This window comes from Epinephelus moara, chromosome 8, assembly GCF_006386435.1.
Source record: "Epinephelus moara isolate mb chromosome 8, YSFRI_EMoa_1.0, whole genome shotgun sequence".
Lineage (NCBI taxonomy): Eukaryota > Metazoa > Chordata > Actinopteri > Perciformes > Serranidae > Epinephelus > Epinephelus moara.
The window spans coordinates 25,661,413-25,679,117 of NC_065513.1; the positions used below are offsets into that span (position 1 = coordinate 25,661,413).

The 17,705-nt window shown below is 41.1% G+C and overlaps 1 protein-coding gene across 1 annotated transcript in view; it reads left to right on the top strand.

Annotated features, from left to right (window-relative positions):
* The first annotated feature begins 5,624 nt into the window (after positions 1 to 5,624).
* The window catches only part of LOC126394011 (coiled-coil domain-containing protein 112-like), a 21,833-nt gene continuing 9,752 nt past the window's right edge, over positions 5,625 to 17,705 (top strand). Inside the window, exon 1 of the mRNA XM_050050533.1 lies at positions 5,625 to 5,686. The gene's annotated coding sequence lies outside the window, so the exon portion shown is untranslated. The remainder of the gene's footprint in view (positions 5,687 to 17,705) is intronic.

Sequence of the window (17,705 nt, forward strand, 5' to 3'; positions counted from 1 at the left end):
TTTGAGTCCTTCAGCCCTGGGACATTTAAATCAATCAACACAGTCTTTTCTAAACAGAGCTGAAATGGAGCCTGATCTGCACTGATTCACCAGAGTACCCCACTTCTTTTTTCCTGTTTATTCCGATGCACTCGCAGCGCATTGCTATGGATGAGAGGAGCACCTGCTGAATGTAAAATAAGAAGGTGGTGACTGAGAAAGTGGTGTTGGGAAAACGTGACCGATTACATAAGAGCCCCTGCAGCTAAAATAGATAGGCAGGGTATTAACATGGGGATCACTGTGGTCTGAATCTGATACTGGTCTGGGCTGGACTCCACAGTCTCTGCCTCGCTGTTTCTCTTTCTGTCTCACTCACACACACATGTCCCAGATTGGACCAGGGGAGCTGCTAATTGTGTGTGTACGTGTGTGTGTAACTATAAAAGTTATCTATTGTGTGTCTGTGTGTGTGTGTGTGTGTGTGTGTATGAGAGAGAGAGAAAGAGTGATTGCTGCTCTCCGAGCACTCTGGCACCGACACTTTCCACTTTGAGTCAGCTGTCAAAACAACACTCATATGAATAGAGGGAGAATTAGCTGGCATGGCAGTGATTATAACAACAAATACACAAATTCAATGCACACATACGAATAACAACACACACACACAGATCCTCTTCTGACTGCGAGTTAGACAGTCATTCAAGCTAATTAATGTACAGTGTTGAAAAGACATGCACATAGACATAGCCTACTGTCGTCTGCACTTTCCTGCACACCACCCCCCAAACACACACTCACTCCTTGTTTATTTATGTATTTCTTTATTGGCATTTTTGCCTTCACTGGACAGCATACAGTGTAGATACAGACAGAAAATGTGGGGCACAAAGATATCTGGCTGGACTCAAACCAGGGACATCCCTGTCACATGGTGTGCATCAAGTGCATCATAAGAGTGCCACGTTATTCTAGTACACTTGAGTTTGCTCAGTTGCTGTATTTCTAAAGATAGTTCTGATTCATTTTAATGCATCGTGCCACTTTTACCATTTTTACTTCTCCAGTGATTTTTCTGCTAAACTCAAATGCTGTAACCAAATTTGTAACCAGGATGTGTTTTTAACCTCCTGGTAAATGGACTGCACTTAAAAAGCACCAGTCTGCTGACCACTCAAAGTGCTTTTTACACTACATGTCACATTCACTCATTCACACACACAATCACCATACATGGTGCCATGTGCTACTCCATAACCATTCACACACACTCAAACACTGATGGAACAGCCACTGGGAGCAATTTGGGGTTTAGTATCTTGCCCAAGGACACTTTGCCATAGTGACTGGAGGAGCCGGGGATCGAACCGCTGATCTTATGATAAGTGGATGACCTGCTCTACTTCTGAGCCACAGTGTGAAATCTAATAGTTGTGATCATGTTTTTGATCATAGAGCTACATATTTACATACTTGTTGTTGCATATTAAAGCTCCAACTTGGCTTCAAATATTCAGGTCCAACAAGTCTCCTTTTCATCTGCGCTGTGAATCACAGTGTTTTCCTTTGAGAAAATTAAAGCACAGAGAAATTTGTACTTTATATATTTTTTTTGGTTTTATGATCGTGGCCCCTGATTTCAAGGTATACCTGTGGTTCGAGCAGCAACATGACTTGCCCACCATACCTACACTGCAGCCTCCTTTGCTCATTGGAAGTGGAGGGCCTAAATAAAATGCTAAGTTAGCTATGTAGGCTAGTGTTAGGTCAAACGAGAGGCAGTTAGTTAGAGTTAGGGTAAGGGTAAGGGTTATATTTTGTTACTTGGTGAATAATGTCTTCATTTGTAATGACTCATAAAGTTATTAAGCTTGGTCTCACATTTATAGACCCTTTTAGAGCCGACTTCACAATGATGTCAGTTTGTTAGCTGGAGGCAAAAGATGGCTCTCCACCACAGGGCTGTAGGCTACATAGGAGTCTTAAAATGTTGTCTTGTTGTGTTAATGGGAGCCAGAATAGAAGGAGTCATGGCTCAAAACCTAAATTTTATAACATACCAGCCCCCACTGCCCGTCAACAAAAACAAAGACAACTATGGTTAAATGTGATAAGATGAAAAGACTTGACAGAGGCGATTCTCAAAAATGCTCACATGTGCAGCACACACTTCATATCAAGTTAGGGTTGTTGTAGGGATGAATAATGTTACGTGTATTAAGAGTTATGTCCACCTAATCAGAAATTGGGGAGGTATGAAGAGGAATTTTGGATTTCTCCATAATGCTAACTTTTAACGCATTAGCTAACGTTAGCTTCCATAGCAAAACAAACTGGAGGAAACAATTCACGTCCTCCTTTGTAAGATTGGCATAGTACTTAACCACTAAGCCGGCCATCTGCAAAGCCACTCTAAATTTACTAACAGTCCAGTTTGAGCCAGAGTGTGCACTGACACTTGGATGAATATTTCTCAAACCACCACTTGCATTATCTTCCTCATTTGTCAAAAACAAGCCAACAGAACTTGCTCCCTAGCTCTAACTAATGTCTGTGGAGAATTGTTTTGCATCCAGCTAAGCCACGCCCACCAAAAAACATACTGTTTACTAACAGTAAAAGGATCTTTTTACTACAATTATTTAAATAACTGATGCATTGGTGGGTTTGTCTTGTACTGTGGTGGGTGTGATTTGAAGGGGCTTGTCTCTGTTTTTCTGCTGTCAGTCAAACACAGACACCAACACGCCCTGGTAGCATTTCTGATATTTCCCCTTTTATTTTCCTTTTAGTCATGAGAAACGGTTTACAAGCCATTTTAAAACATAAAGGAAGAGGTTACACGTGCTTCAAAAGAAATAGGCCTGTCCGCTGCTCTCAGAGTAGGGCAGTCTGCATCAGGAGAGCCTTTAGAGATTTGATACAAAGTGTACTGGAGCACACGGACTTCAGGCAACAAACTTTATTTGAGGACGAACGTTTCGACAAGGGGTGCATCTTCATCAGAGTCACCAAGTTTGTGTTCTCCAATAAACTTTGGTCCACATCTCTGAAGTCGACATTTTAAAACATGTTGGATTATTTTTCACAGCAAAAAAGGGATGAGTACAAAAAATAAGTTTTCAGGGTCTATAGAATATTATATATGACAACTTAACACTGTGTTAAAATCATTACTTGGAAACCAGTCAACACAGAGTGTAACCCCCGTTGCCTCATTTGATCTTCTGTCTGTCACCACTTCTCTCCTAAAGATATTTCAGTCAGCTCAGGAGATAATAAATGAGGATGGATCTGTTTCTCTGTAGCTACTCCACATGGGGCATTTGGGGTAACCTGGACAGCTGCTGCTGGTGGCTGCCCTGACACGAACATACTCAGGAGTAGGTATCCTGAAACTTAAGCCAGTGACAGTAGTGAGGCGGTGACACCGCCAAACCCAGCGGCCATTTTACTCACAGATTAGCCAGGCATTTGTTACCTCACAATCAGGAAACCAGGTGCTGGTCAGTTACAGTGTGTGAAGCTCAGAACTTTTCCTTCCTTTACAAAGTTCATGGAAGCCATAAACTAAGTTTGTCACCCATATCGGTGTCTCCGGTTTTATGACATCCTTTTCAGTCTCACCCATATGCTAGTATCTATCATGGCTTAGAGAACTGGGGTCTGTGTAATCTATAAAACTGATATAAATATGAGACCTGGAAGAGCCAGTCTGGGGTTTCACTGACCTTCAGTGAAAGACACATTTAACGCCTCGTTTCCACTTACGAATGTCACTGGTGTCCATTGATCTGTAAATATACGGATGATGCCTCTAATGTCCAAAGCAAGGAAGTGCATTTCTTTACGTATGGATAGATACCTGATAGAAACTACCTGTAGCCATGGGGGAGAGGATAATGTTGTCCATTTTTCACCATCCAGTAGTTTGGATTATGCACTTGGAACATTAACCTGCGAGGTACGTGGCATGTGTTGTTAAATATTTAATTAAAAAGACAAACGAAAGGCTGAACGAGTCATAATGACAATCTCACTGTATATGATGTATGACCATTCTTTAGCAGAATAACATCACTCAGATTCACGATGTGTTAAAACTAGATTATCAAGTTCTTTTAAATCAGACAATCTCACTTGACAATGAACACAGGTAACTGAAATGAAGGAAATTGCCAGTTAGCATCCTGTTAGCTAAGCTAGCACACTATAGTACTGTCTCTCCGAAATCCACCACAAAAGTTCAATTTTTTTAATGTAGGGAAATTCCGGACCGAAATATTATGCAGGCACATCGAATATTATGGATATTGCTATAGGAATGAATGTACTTCCCAGTGCCTCGTCTCTGTACACATATGTAAGTGGAAACAAGGCGTAAGGTGTCATATACATCAGGGACGCTGGGGACATGTCCCTGCCACTTTCTGAAATGGCCAATTTTGTCCCCATTTTTTTAAAGAGCATCATTTGTTAAAAGAAAAATTCTCCAAAGTACCTTGCAACAAGAAATGCTACTTAACGACTGAGAATGTTGTGAGAGAGGTTAATTTGCAGAATAAGAAAACATACAATACAAAGTAAATATAGGAGAAATAAATGTGCAAAATCATAATGTAAGCTTAAAAAAAACCTTACTTACCTACTGATTCTAAAAACGTACATGCACCAACACGTAACTTTAACAACTTCTTGACACAGTTTTTTTTACATTTGCACATAAGTATGACAAATGTGAAAAGTTCGATGAGCTCGTCCTGGGCTCTGGATGAGGTGACTGGAGGTGAATGGGGTGGAGGAGGGCGCTACACTTCCGCCTAAAATGACAGCTAACAGGACCAGAGAAGAGAACAGATTCAAAGTTTGGCAGCAGCAACATGAATGGCTCCAAAAGAAGAATGTTGTAAAAGGTGCACAATGCACTCTTTTCCTGATCCTGTCCTAACCCCTTTATTCTAAACTGAGGTAGGTCATGGGAACTTGAAATTAATGATGGTTCCACCATCAAAACAAAGCTTTATAATAAATAATGTGGCCTGTTTGTGGTTCAGCTTTTGTTGGATTGTTGTTTTATCATAGTAAATGTAACATGAGTTTTGTTTTCACATCAGCTGTGCATGTTATTTCACACAGATTGTCACTGCTGTGAGATAGCCTCTTCAGAAAACTAACTCCAGATTAGTTTCTGTGAGACACAGGTCAGAGTTGCAGACATGCAGTAATATAGTGCTTAATATGAAGTTGCTTTACACTTCAAACACAAGGAGCATGTTTTATTGACATTTACTGTACTTACTGTATCTGGTGTGGTAAGAGGCAGGTGACATGACTCATGACGCAAATGTGAGAAGATGAATATCAAAGTCTGCGCCTTATCACAATGACTTATCAAAACGGGCCGGTCACGTTCAGTTACAATCCAAGCTCCTGTTCAGGTATTCATCTCCGACCAATAGATAGAACTCTGAGTTGAAAAACAAACCCATTCCTGTCAGGTTCTGTATTTGTTTGTCTTTGATATTTCCCTCATTTCATAAAACACTTTCATTTCCCTCTTTCAGAATTCACCCTGAACAACAACAATTCCTCTTGATCAGTAAATGCTTGGCTGTGCCCACATTTGTTGCCAATGCCAAACCATCTGCCACACTGACTCATCAGGCCTGCCCACGCTCTTTTGAGAATCCACCATTTCCACAAGGTAGCTCCTTTTTTCTGTCTAATCACCATTCACTGTACCCTCCCCAGGATTTCACTGCGCCTCTGCAATCAAACACAGACCTGAGTATGTGGGCGCAAAGTGTTGCAGATAAAAGAGCAGTCATGGTCAGAACTGCAGCCTTGGAACAAATGTGCGAATGTATAATGCAGGTTTTTGTCAAGGCTCATCGAAATGTCCTCATTTACGGAGCAAGGTTTGATTCTCTATTCTTGTCTTTTCTATTCTAATCTTGTGCTTGTCTGGTATTGTCTAGTTTGCATGTTTGACAATTATGTCATGCTTTCATGTGCCGAGACACATAATGAGTCGCAGGTGTGAAAATGCACACACTCAGACACAAATACACACAGTCTCCTTCCCTCTCTTACTGGCCTGGCACTTTCAGCAGTTGATAATTCACACAAAGAGCGGCAACAGTGTTTGCTCTGCTCCTGAGATGCCAGGGATCGGACAGGGACAGATCCAGTGTCCAGAGGATAAACTAGATGCTTCAACCTGCTGGTGTCCATTACTCATGATCACACTGATACCGCTGATACGTCCATCCAAGCTTTTACATCTCCCTCTCTCTCTCTATCCTCTCTCGTCTCTAAATTTAGCTCCCTGTGTTCCCTTGTTTCCATATCTTAACATGCACACACAGTTAGGAACAAATTGTGCTTTAAAGGGGAATTCAATTAAATTTTACACATGAGAGTCCGTTTACAGGTTTTAGGACGTAGCCTAAAGTTGTAGAAAGGATTTATGGGGCTGTTGAGTTAGTAAGAAGTGAGATTTCCAAACCTCTGTAGCCTCCTCTCTGCTTGAAGCTAGCAGGTCGAGGCTACAATAGCCGCCACTTGCATAACAGACCTGATTCTACGTCCAAACTGTCTGCTGATCAAGTTGCATTGTACTGTAGGTAAAGTAGGCAACAGTCCATCCATCCATTCATTTTCATGCGCTTATCCAGGGCCAGGTCACGAGTGCAGCACGTTGAGCAAGGTGCTCAAGATGACCCTCTCCAGAGCAATGTTTTCGACTTACTCCTGGGGGAACCCGAGGTGTTCCCAGGTCAGATGAGACATATAATCCCTCCAGCTTGTTTGGGTTTGCCCCGGGGTCTCCTACCAGTTCGATGTCCCCAGAACACCTCTAACGGTAAGGTACCCTGGAGGCATCCTGTTCAGATGCCTGAATCACCTCAACTGGCCTCTAGCAACGCAAAGTAGGAGCAGCTCTACTTCGAACTCCCTTCAGATGTCTGAGTTCTCACCCTATCTCTAAGGCGGAGCTAGACCACCCTATGTAGGAAACTCATTTTGGTTGCTTGTGTCCACAATCTTATTCTTTTGGTCAGTACCCTGAGCTCATGATCATAGATGAGGGTCAGAAAGTAGATGGACCAGTAAATTGACTGGTGCAGCTCCCTCCGCCACAGCATCTGCATCACTTCTGATGCCACACCAAACCACCTGTCCATGTCACACTCAATTCTACCCTCGCTTGTGAACCAAAACCTTGAGATAAACTCCTTCGCTTGGGGCAGTAACTCTCTCCCAATCCTGGAGGGGTGGCAATCCACCATTTTCCAGTAGAGAACCATGGCCTCAGACTTGGAGGTGCTGGCTTTCATTCCCAACCTCTTCACACTTGGCTGCAAACCAGCCCAGTGCATGCTGGAGTTCACGATGTGATGAAGCGAACAGAAACACATCATCTGCAAAGAGCAGAAATGCAACTCTGAAGTCCCCAAACCATTGTTACAGGAGTGCTATTTTTTTTATTAATAAAGGGAGTTGAATAAATTGGGGTGCACATGGACTCATGGGTGTGGCAAAGGGAGGGGAATAAACATGAGCTGATCTGCCTACATGCCAGATTTAGAAATAGAAATTCCAGTTCTCCCATCAAAGCACTTGTGGCTGATATGTCAGAACATCAGAAGTCCTCAGGGCATTAAAATCCTTCAGGCACACACACACCTCCAAAGGCTCCTCCAAAAACAGCAAAGCCAGGACTGAATGTCAGCCAGAGTTCAAAGGTGCATGGCAGTGTGGGGGGGGTTTAATTGCACATTATGATGGCACCCATCATAGTCTCCCTTTTCCTGCTGTGCAAAATTACTTTTTAAACTGAACTTTCTCTCTGTGAGAACAACTTGCTCTGACTGTAGCGTTAGCCATCCTTAAAGACACCAGGGGTTGGGTGACACAAGCAGCAATGGACTTTAGAATGGCCAGCCTGCTCATTAAACCTCACACACATACTTGTATTACACCCTGTGAACCCTGAGCGGCACGTCTGCAATCAACTCCTCTCTTAAACTTGCAGGGCATCTCTGTAACTTTATCTCTCCTCTCCCTCTCACACACACACAGAAACACAGAAGGGCACAAAGTTAACGTTTTTCAGTGACAGAGCTTCATAATAAAAACCCCTCTAACAATCCCCAGGCTCCATGTGAGCTTTCATTCACTTATTCTAGTTAATGCTTAATCAACTGGTAGTGTAGTTACAGAGAAGAGGCCAGGCCACAGCTGGTGCTCAGTATTTAACAGATGCCATGACATTTTACGGTAATGTGATTTACCATGTTAACTAGAAGTGAGTGAAGTCGATGTACTGTACTTACAGCAGGGGTGTTTTCCTCTACTTTCACATGACACTGCGTCACTGTATGAATCAGTTCAGGAGAAACAGTTTCAGGAAGCATTTCTTACCAAACACTGAGCTAATCCAGTAAGAAGAAGTACGAGTTTCAATCAAAAGTCAGCTTTCAAGATGAGAGTGCGGAGGCAGACAAAATGAGAAAATGATAATGTGATGTTACAGCATTACATGAGTCTATACACAAAAGTAAATCATCTTGGGTTTCCCATATATTTTGAAAGTTTCTCAAAGACATTTTGCATTTTGCTTGAGCATGGTAAATGGTATATTTAAAAGAACCACCACACATAGAGGATGTAATCTTAGAGACAGCCTGGTACATGCTAATGCAAAATCAGAAAATAAATACACAGTCTTTGTTAAAACCTTTTCCATATGGGTGCTACAAATGCAGAGGATGTGCTCAATGTAACGATAGGGTCAAAGGGAACTATTTTACTCATCCACACACTGGGGAAAAAGTATTTCATCAACGATGTCATCACATGTTCCACCACGCATGTAATTTATATGATCAAATGTCCTTGCGGGTTATGCTATGTTGGTCAAACATCACATGCATTGACGCAGATAATAAGTGAACACAAGAGCTCCATAGGGAGAAATGATAGATCACCCAGTAGCTGTACATTTCAGTGACTTAAAACATGATATCTTGTTGTGAAAAAGAAAAGAAGTGTACTGGATATTTAATCTGCAAACACCATCTCCCAAAGGATTAAATGATGAGATACCATGGCATGTCATGCTATAATGGATTTAGGGATCTAAAAAGACCAATTTATGATACATGGCATAAGAGCATACAATGCTGAACATTTTGAATGATTTATGAAAGCTGCAAGGCCGATGTGTTCATTCATAAGATCAGCATTTTTTTTGTAAATAATCTTTTAAATAGCCTTTATTGTGTAAGGAGCTTGAGTTTCCTAGGTTTTTCCAATGTTTGTCTTGGTCCCTTGTTCTTTCATTTGTGGGATATGTGACATATGGAGCACAGGCTGTTGTCAGTTATTAAGAAACACACCCACAGCTGATTAATTCCCCTACACCTGTGCACACCTGTGAAATGAGTGGGGCAGTTTCTATTTAAGCTCAGCGTTGGAAATAATGGTGTTGAACACTTTTGACGAAGGTCCAGGAGGACTGAAATGTTAGTGTTGAAAGTAAATTGTGAAGCTGAGCGGGAGCAGTGTGTGGGATTTTCTGTTCAAAGACTTAAGGGATATTTTCCAACACACCTGCATCTGAGACAGTTGGATGTGTGGATACCTTTCTTCAAGCTTGTGCATGGTAAAAAGTTTGGGCCTTTCAACACAGACTGCCAGTGAGTGAAAATACACTTATTTGCTCTCTACTGAAAGTTGGATTACGTAATTAGTCCACATCAATAGTCTACCACTTGAACCCCCTGTAAAACCACAACTTGTCATTTTTGCATTTTAGTTTTTGTACAGGTTGAACAAATGTGTTATTTAGTGAGACTCAGAGGCACTGATTAGCAGATTTTACCTTTAAACAGAGCCAGGCTAGCTGTTTTCAGTCTTGTACGATGCTAAGCTAAGATAAGCTACAATACACACATGAGGGTGGTAATGATAGCACCACAGCTATGGCCAGGCACATCACGCACTGTGTGTGGGGCAACAGTGCTAGGGTTGGCAACAATACAGCCCAATGCAAATCCAGACAACTTTTTAATCCAACCAGGGGCAATATGTTTAATCAGCGTGCCTTGCACACATACTATAGCATACAGTAACATGTAGACACATAAATGGATGAGTAATAAATAAAAAGAAAAAATGTTCCAAGGACACTAGTGGAATAAAGGAATCAGTAATAAAAGAAGTTAATGGACTGATTATTGATAGAAGATTTTGAATAACAGTTAGTTTGACAAGCAGGTAAAATGCAACAGCGCCCTGATGGCAACAGAGCAAATTCATCCGTAAGATCATGTCCAGAGGAAGCTAAAATACATGTGGCTCTCTGGAGGATTTGTTGATTGCAAAAATCGGTCAAGTCCCCTGTGATCTTAGAGCAGATTATTACAATGCTATTTAGACTGTGTCTGTCTTTCAGTGTGAGGCAGTGAAACCAGCAGATGAATGACAAACACAGGAGGCTCTCAGTAAAAGACATAAAAATGGCAGAGGATGACGGGACTGATGGAAAAATAATATAAATAAATTTAGTTTATGGAGAAGGTGAATTCCTTGTTGCCCTCGCTTCACAATATCTGCAGTGTTTACATCACATTTAATAAAAAGGTACCTAAATATTTGTAAGAGGTTATCTTTTCGACAGTTTCATTATATCCATATGATCATCATCAGTCGTATTGCATTAACTCTCCGTAGTTGCGCTTAGGGCACCCAAATAGCAAGCATCAGCCCTGGGTAAGGATTTTTTTAGAAATGTTTATAAATGTTGAACTGTTCTATCACAGTGACTGTGTTCAAAATGTTGCCTCACTCTCTCTGTGGCACAGTTGGCAGAGTCGCAGCAGCAGAGACAACGTGATAATAAACCGCTGGCTGCCATCCTCTCAGAAGCTCCTGCTGCACTCTGTTTTAAAACAGATTTGCTGTTGTTTTGTTTCACCCACAGCAAACCAAGCTTTGTTAGCAGAGGCGACATTTTCAATGCAGTATGTCAGGCGTATTTGTAAGTCTAAACTCTGATTGTGTGTATCCCACGATGCTCTGTGGGAAGTCTCCCTTTAGTCAGAGCTGAGGCAGACACATCTCTGGCAGGAGGAGTGACCCACTTGCAACGACTTTATTCTTGTCTTTAGATATAGGCTATGGAGTAACATCACAGTATTACTTACTGTAAGACCAAATTAAAACCAGGTAATGTCACCATGTGATGTATAAAGTTAACATGGATTTAAAAATAAATAGGACACATTCCTTGCACATAGTCTTTCCACGAATACACTTGTGTGGATTACTACAATGAAATAGCTCAGTCACAAATATCTATATATTAAAATGTTTAAATGTCAATATACCTTATTTCTAACATATATAGGCAAAGAAAGCAAGAACAAAACCCTTCACTCTTACATAAAGAGTCTCACCATGAGGTCCATTTGACAGCCGCTCTGGAGCTTTGATGAGCACATGGAGTTGGACCAGTTGTCGTTCAATTGTGGGTCAAATTTTATTGTTTTATGAGCACTTTTATGAGCAGATGTTGTTCATGTTGACTTTAAAAAGTCTTTGAAGTGCTCAGAAAAAAAAATTAAATCACCTCCAATTCCAAGACAATCCAGGGCTCTGTGTAAAATCACTCACGACTCACTATATAGTGACTCCACCATTTTGTAGTGCTGTCCAAATGTATAGTGAGAATTATTATGCCCTATATTAGACACTCAAAGAATCCCACAATGCATTGTGCAAAGTAGTGTTCCACCGACACTCAGTAACCAAGCACTATATCCCATCATGCATTGCACTCAATGAATGTACACAGAACTCCCTACAGTAAGTAGAGAGCAGTGAATGAGTGAATGATTTCGGACACGATCCAAGACTGATGAGGATAATGTGATAAGACTGAAAGCACTCGAGCAGATAAATAGATATTTAGGTGCATCTAACATGCTGTTGCCATGGTAACTGTGAACCTTAAAATGTTCCAGTTTGATATATATGAAGAGAGATTAATCACTGTGCCACATTAAAGCAGCGGAGAGTATATAACTCACTGTCAGCAGGTCATGTGTGGTCAGAGGTGAATGGCCTCCGCTGTACATCACCATGTGGAGTGTGTGGGTGAAGGAAGGACTTATGTCACGGTGGCTATGTGAGAGGCACTCAAGATAAGGACATCACTTGACTGGCTGATGATATCAGTAAAATGACAGTCAGAAAAGTGCTGCCGAGCTCACAGGTGGTGGTGGGGGCAGATTCATGAGGTCTTCCAAGATAAGCAGAATGTGTTTTGATAAAATGGACTTGATGCACGTCATACCACTGGATGTGAGACAGGCTCTCAGCTGTTAATATTGTAGCTTGCTCTTTATGTCTGTCATTTAATAACGTATTTTAGATGACGTGTCTAAGCAGTAAAGCAAGTCTAAGTCAGAAAGAAATAATAGCTGAAGGCGTGAATATATCACCACCAGTTATACATGTGAAATCCAAACATGTTATGGTATTGTTCTTTTTCTATGATGATGCTACGACACATCTACTGAAGTATTTACATTTTTAAAATGGTTTTCTAGGGCTGCAATGCCAGAAAATCAACATTTTAAGGCTAGTGCATAAAAAAGAGCAAGCAATCATTTCAGATTTCCTTCATTTTCAGGCTGGTTTTGTGGATTTGGAGCTAAATGTTGTGCCTGGGGCACGTCGTGTATTAATGATACTCGTTACCTGGAGAGGTTGGAAAAAGATATACGTTTCTTCCCTGTTCCAAAACCAAAATCAAACCCTGAAAAGTGTAGGGTTAGCTAGCTAGCTACTGAAGATATAGCCTACTGAATGTATACACATGCTGCTTTTGCTTTTTAATGATTATAACAGTGAAACAAAGGCCGACCCTGCTGTACAGGAACCAGTGAAGGGAAGCAGGGACACTTTGCTGATATTCAACCAGCTGTGTGTCATCGCAGTGTGCGCAGATGAATGTTGTTTGACTCCCACGGAGATCCCTGCCCGTCCAGCAGCAGAGGTCCAGGTGCTGGCAGCAGCACGGGGGTGAAGCCAAACACTGTTCACCTGCACACACTGTGATGCCACACAGCTGGTTCAATATCAGCAAAGTTTCCCTTTATATTCATTGTCTTGTGTGGCGATCAGCAGTGATGTGGTGGTTCACTTTTACACTGTGATCTGTAGCCTATAGTTTGGCTTTAGCTTCTAACTATCTTTGTCTTTTTAACCTGTTGTTGCTGCTGAGTCAGTTTGACATCCTGGATATATCCTTCAAACACAGACTGTAGACCCCTCTGGCTGCCTCTCTCTGGAATCACTCTTTCATTTTCCCAACAAAAATATGATAATATTTCTTCAGGGAGTGCAGTTAGTTACAGTGTGGGCTCCATGCTTACTGCGACAGTTTGACTGACCATCACAAAGAGGCGGGGCTTAGCGAAAGGTCCAGACATTCAGGTGGTTTTTACTATGAGCTGAATTATCCACAGAGGTCTCTTCCTGTGTAAAACAAACAGGCACAATGATTTTAACTGGTAAAAATACAGGATAAAGCAGTTTCACTTTAAATATAAGTGGCTTGTCATGGAGGGGCGCCTGACTATGGTGGCTGAAGCTTTCTATTCTGGGCTACAACATGGTGATGCAACTGGTGATCTCCATTGAAGAGGGCCCGCTCCCTATGCAGATAAAAGCAGCTCATTCTTACAGTAGGTAACAAAAACAGGTGATTATACTTAAGAAGAATACATACTTTTTTATATTATATTCCATTTTTCCCAACTTATCCCCCTAAATCTGACACACTGGCCCTTTAAAACTGACACAAAGTCAACTTGGGACCCCTTTGTCACACACTGCATGTGTCGGTTGTGAAATAGATTTACAGATTTTTACATTTTAACATTATTCTGAGGTTTGAAGAGATAAAACTGTCCAGCTGTCCTTTCACAAGGAAAGAAAAGAAAAATTATAGAAAATTACTGGGACAAAATTTAAATTTTTTATTCTTTTAATTGTCTTATATTCCTCTCCTGACCCCTCGAAGGGGCACCAACCCTCAGGTTAGGCACCTGTGCTCCAGTCCAGAGTTTCATCCCTGCCCCAAGTTGTCCTTTGCAAAGGAAATTCATATGTTGGCATTTAAGGCACTCAAATATGCACCCACGTAAATCAGCTAAAAGTATGAGTTACAGGTCACATGTTCGATCAGGCCAAAAGGTGCATATTACATTTGGAGAAATGTTGATGTGTTGACGTCACAGAGAGAAACAGAGAGAAGGTACACGAGTCTGAGGCACAGCAGGAAAAGCAATTAGACTGATCACTTTCCCCACTGCCTTCCCAAGCTCCTCAACACACACAGCTTAAGTAATTTACTGATATGTATACACACATACACAGTACACACGCACACACACACATACACATGCATGTGCAGAAGCCAGTGTGAGTTTAACATGTGCAGGACATGCACAGATCATGTTGCTTTTTAACACCATATACAATTACAGCACTAGTCAGGTGTCAGAACAAATTGTGTGCGTGTGTTTGTATGTGTGTGTGTGTGTGTGTGTGTGTGTGTGTGTGTGTGTGTGTGTGTGTGTGTGTGCAACTATTCATTTTTGTCCGTGCATGTTGTTTATGTGTGTTTGTCCACATAGTTAACCTTTATTAAAGCAGGCACGTTGACTGAAAACACCTCCGTTCGCTAACAGGCTGAGAGCCAGCAGGACAGGTTCACACATGTAAACACACTCACCTGGAGTGTAGGAGTACTGACGCAGCTATGGATCTCCCACTGGGAACAAACACACACACACACACACACACACACACACACACACACACATAAACACGGTGGCAGAAGTCATAAATAAGCGTGTCTAATTCAAAGAAGCGGCAGCAGGGAAGCTCAGAGTTCCACTGTGCATGAATGCAAAACTGACCTCTCAGTTTACAGAGATCATGTCTCATAACATTTCTGAACCGCTTATTAAGCTCCTGAGAAGAGGTCAAAGGTCATCTCTGTCTATCTCTCTGTCTGTCTCTCCTTTTCTTTCTGCCTTGGGTCAAGGATGCATGGTTTCTCCTCAAGCTTAACAATGAATATGAAAAATGTAAATGTCATGTTTTAGGCCAGTTCTAAAGGCACATTTATTTATACAGCATGTTTTTGCAACAAGGCAATTTACATAAAACATCAGAAACATTGTGACACGGGGCTTCGTGGATAGAGCAGGTGCCCCATGTACAAGGCTGTTCAACTCCAGCCTGAGGCCATTTCCCGCATGTCACTCCCCCCCCCTCTCTCTCTCTCTCCCTTTCACACTTGTCTGTCCTGTTGATTAAAGGCTATCTTAAAAAAACAAAAAAAAACACACATTACAAAAGGACATTTAAAAACAGTTGTTAAAGAGCAAAAAAACAAGGTGAAATAGAGTAAGGCAGTTGTAAAATACAGGACTAAAATTTAAAAGGGATTAATAATTATTTGATTTATTAAAAGGCAGCAGCAAACAGAAAAGTCGTTCAGCCTTTTTTTAAAAGAACGGAGAGTTGCTGCAGACCTGCAGTTGTCTGGGAGTTTGTTCCAGATATGTGGTGCATAGAAACTAACACTGCTTCTCCATGTTTAGTTTTGACTTTGGGGACACAAAGCAGACCTGTCCCAGAAGCCTCGATGGCCTGGATGGTTGGAGCAGAAAATCAGGCATGTATTTTTGCCCGAAACTATAATTGCTTCATAAATCAACAGTAGCTTTGGAAAATAGAGCCTGAAATAAACTGAAATCAGCTTCTGTAAGAAAAGTATTTTTTGTTGTCCTTTGTAGGGTAAACACTTTGGCTCTTGTGTCAGAAAGTTTCAGAAAGAACCAAATGAATCACAGGTTTGACAAAAATGAATAAATGCATAAATCTAAACTCAGGATCTACTGACTAGCTCTTGCCAGAGCTTCATACTGTATCTTGAAATCTGAGTTAACTCAGTTGTCATCACCTGGCCTCAATTTTAGTCATGTGCAGTGGTGGAAAGTAACTACTTACTGAAGTATTACACTTAGACACAGTTCTGAGGCACTTGTACTTTGCATGAGTGCTTTCGTTCTATGCTACTTTACACTTCTACTCCACTACATTTATTTGACAGCTTAGTTATTGGCAGAAATGGCACATGATAGTCATAAAACTGTTTCATTAGTTTATAATAACCCAAAAATAAGAATCATTGTGTTTTCATGAATGACATGTTTATATCGACATAAGGGGCGGGTCCTCTTTTACGAAGTCTGTCATGTTTCGACAGTAGCCCAGAGTGTGCAAATCAAACACTGGCTCCAGGTGAGGCCATTTGTGATTTTGCATTGGCCACCATAGTGGCCACCTACACGCTTGGCACATGGAAAAAGTTTCAGTTCTGCAACCTCACCACTAGATGCCACTACATCCTACACACTGGACCTTTAATAGAAAATATAATCAACAACTAGATTTAGGACTATTAAGTACTTATTATGATCACTGTAGTAGCTGCAATGTTAATGATGATCAATAATCATAATCCAGTAATATAATATTACATTAATCGTGCTGAAATGGCTCATTCTGCCTCATGAGTATTTTACTTTGGGTACTTCAAGTTTGTCTAGAAAATGCATTTCCTGCAGAAAATGCATGTGGATGCTGAATTCTGAAATGCATTGCTAAGAATGCAGAAAAATAAAGAAAAACTGAAAGCTTCAGTGTAAAATGTGCAGAACTGGAAGCTGAACTCATTTACCAATAGATGCTAAGAGCTGAAATACATTGCTAGAGAAGGTGGAAGCTAAACTCTAAAACTGTCAAAGGTTAAAATTAACTGAAAAGGCTATAATAAGATATGCTGAAGCACTGCTGTAACAGTAGTAGAAGTAGTAGTAGTTGTAGCAGAAGTAGTAGAAGGTGCAGTGGTTGTAGCAGTTATAGTAGCAGTAGTAGTTTTAGTAGTAGTAGTAGAAGAAGTAGTAGTAGTAGTTGCAGTAGTGATAGCAGTAGCAGAAGTACCAGCAGCAGTTGTAAAAGTAGTAGATTTAGAAGTGGTAAAAGTAGTTTTGGTAGTAGCTGTGGTACCAGAAGTTGTAGTCATAGCAAGAGTAGTAGTAGTAGCAGCAGATGTGGTCGTAGCAGTAGTAGTAGTAGTAGTATTGGTGGTAGTAGTTTTAGTTGTAGCAGTAATCGTAGGAGCTAATTAACCTTACTATATAATGACGAAAACTCTGTCTGTCTGTGTGTCTGTGTGTCTGTTTCACATTTTTCTCCTCACTGACTTGGTCAATCCATGTGAAATTTGGCGCAGTGGTAGAGGGTCATGGGAGGATGCGAATGAAGCAACATTACATCAATTGGCCGAAGGGGGGCACTATAGCAACCGATTGAAATTACAAAATTTGAATGGGCATATCTCGTGCCCCGTATGTTGTAGAGACATGAAACTTTGCACAGAGATGTCTCTCCTCATGAGGAACAAATACACTTCAAGAACCCATAACTTCCAGTTCTATAGATTTTCCGCCATTTTTAATTTTTTGAAAAACACTTAAAATCGATCTCTTCCTAGGAAGTTTGACCAATCTGCATGAAACTCGGTGAACATAATCTAGGGACCAATATCTAAAGTTCCCTCTTGGCAAAAG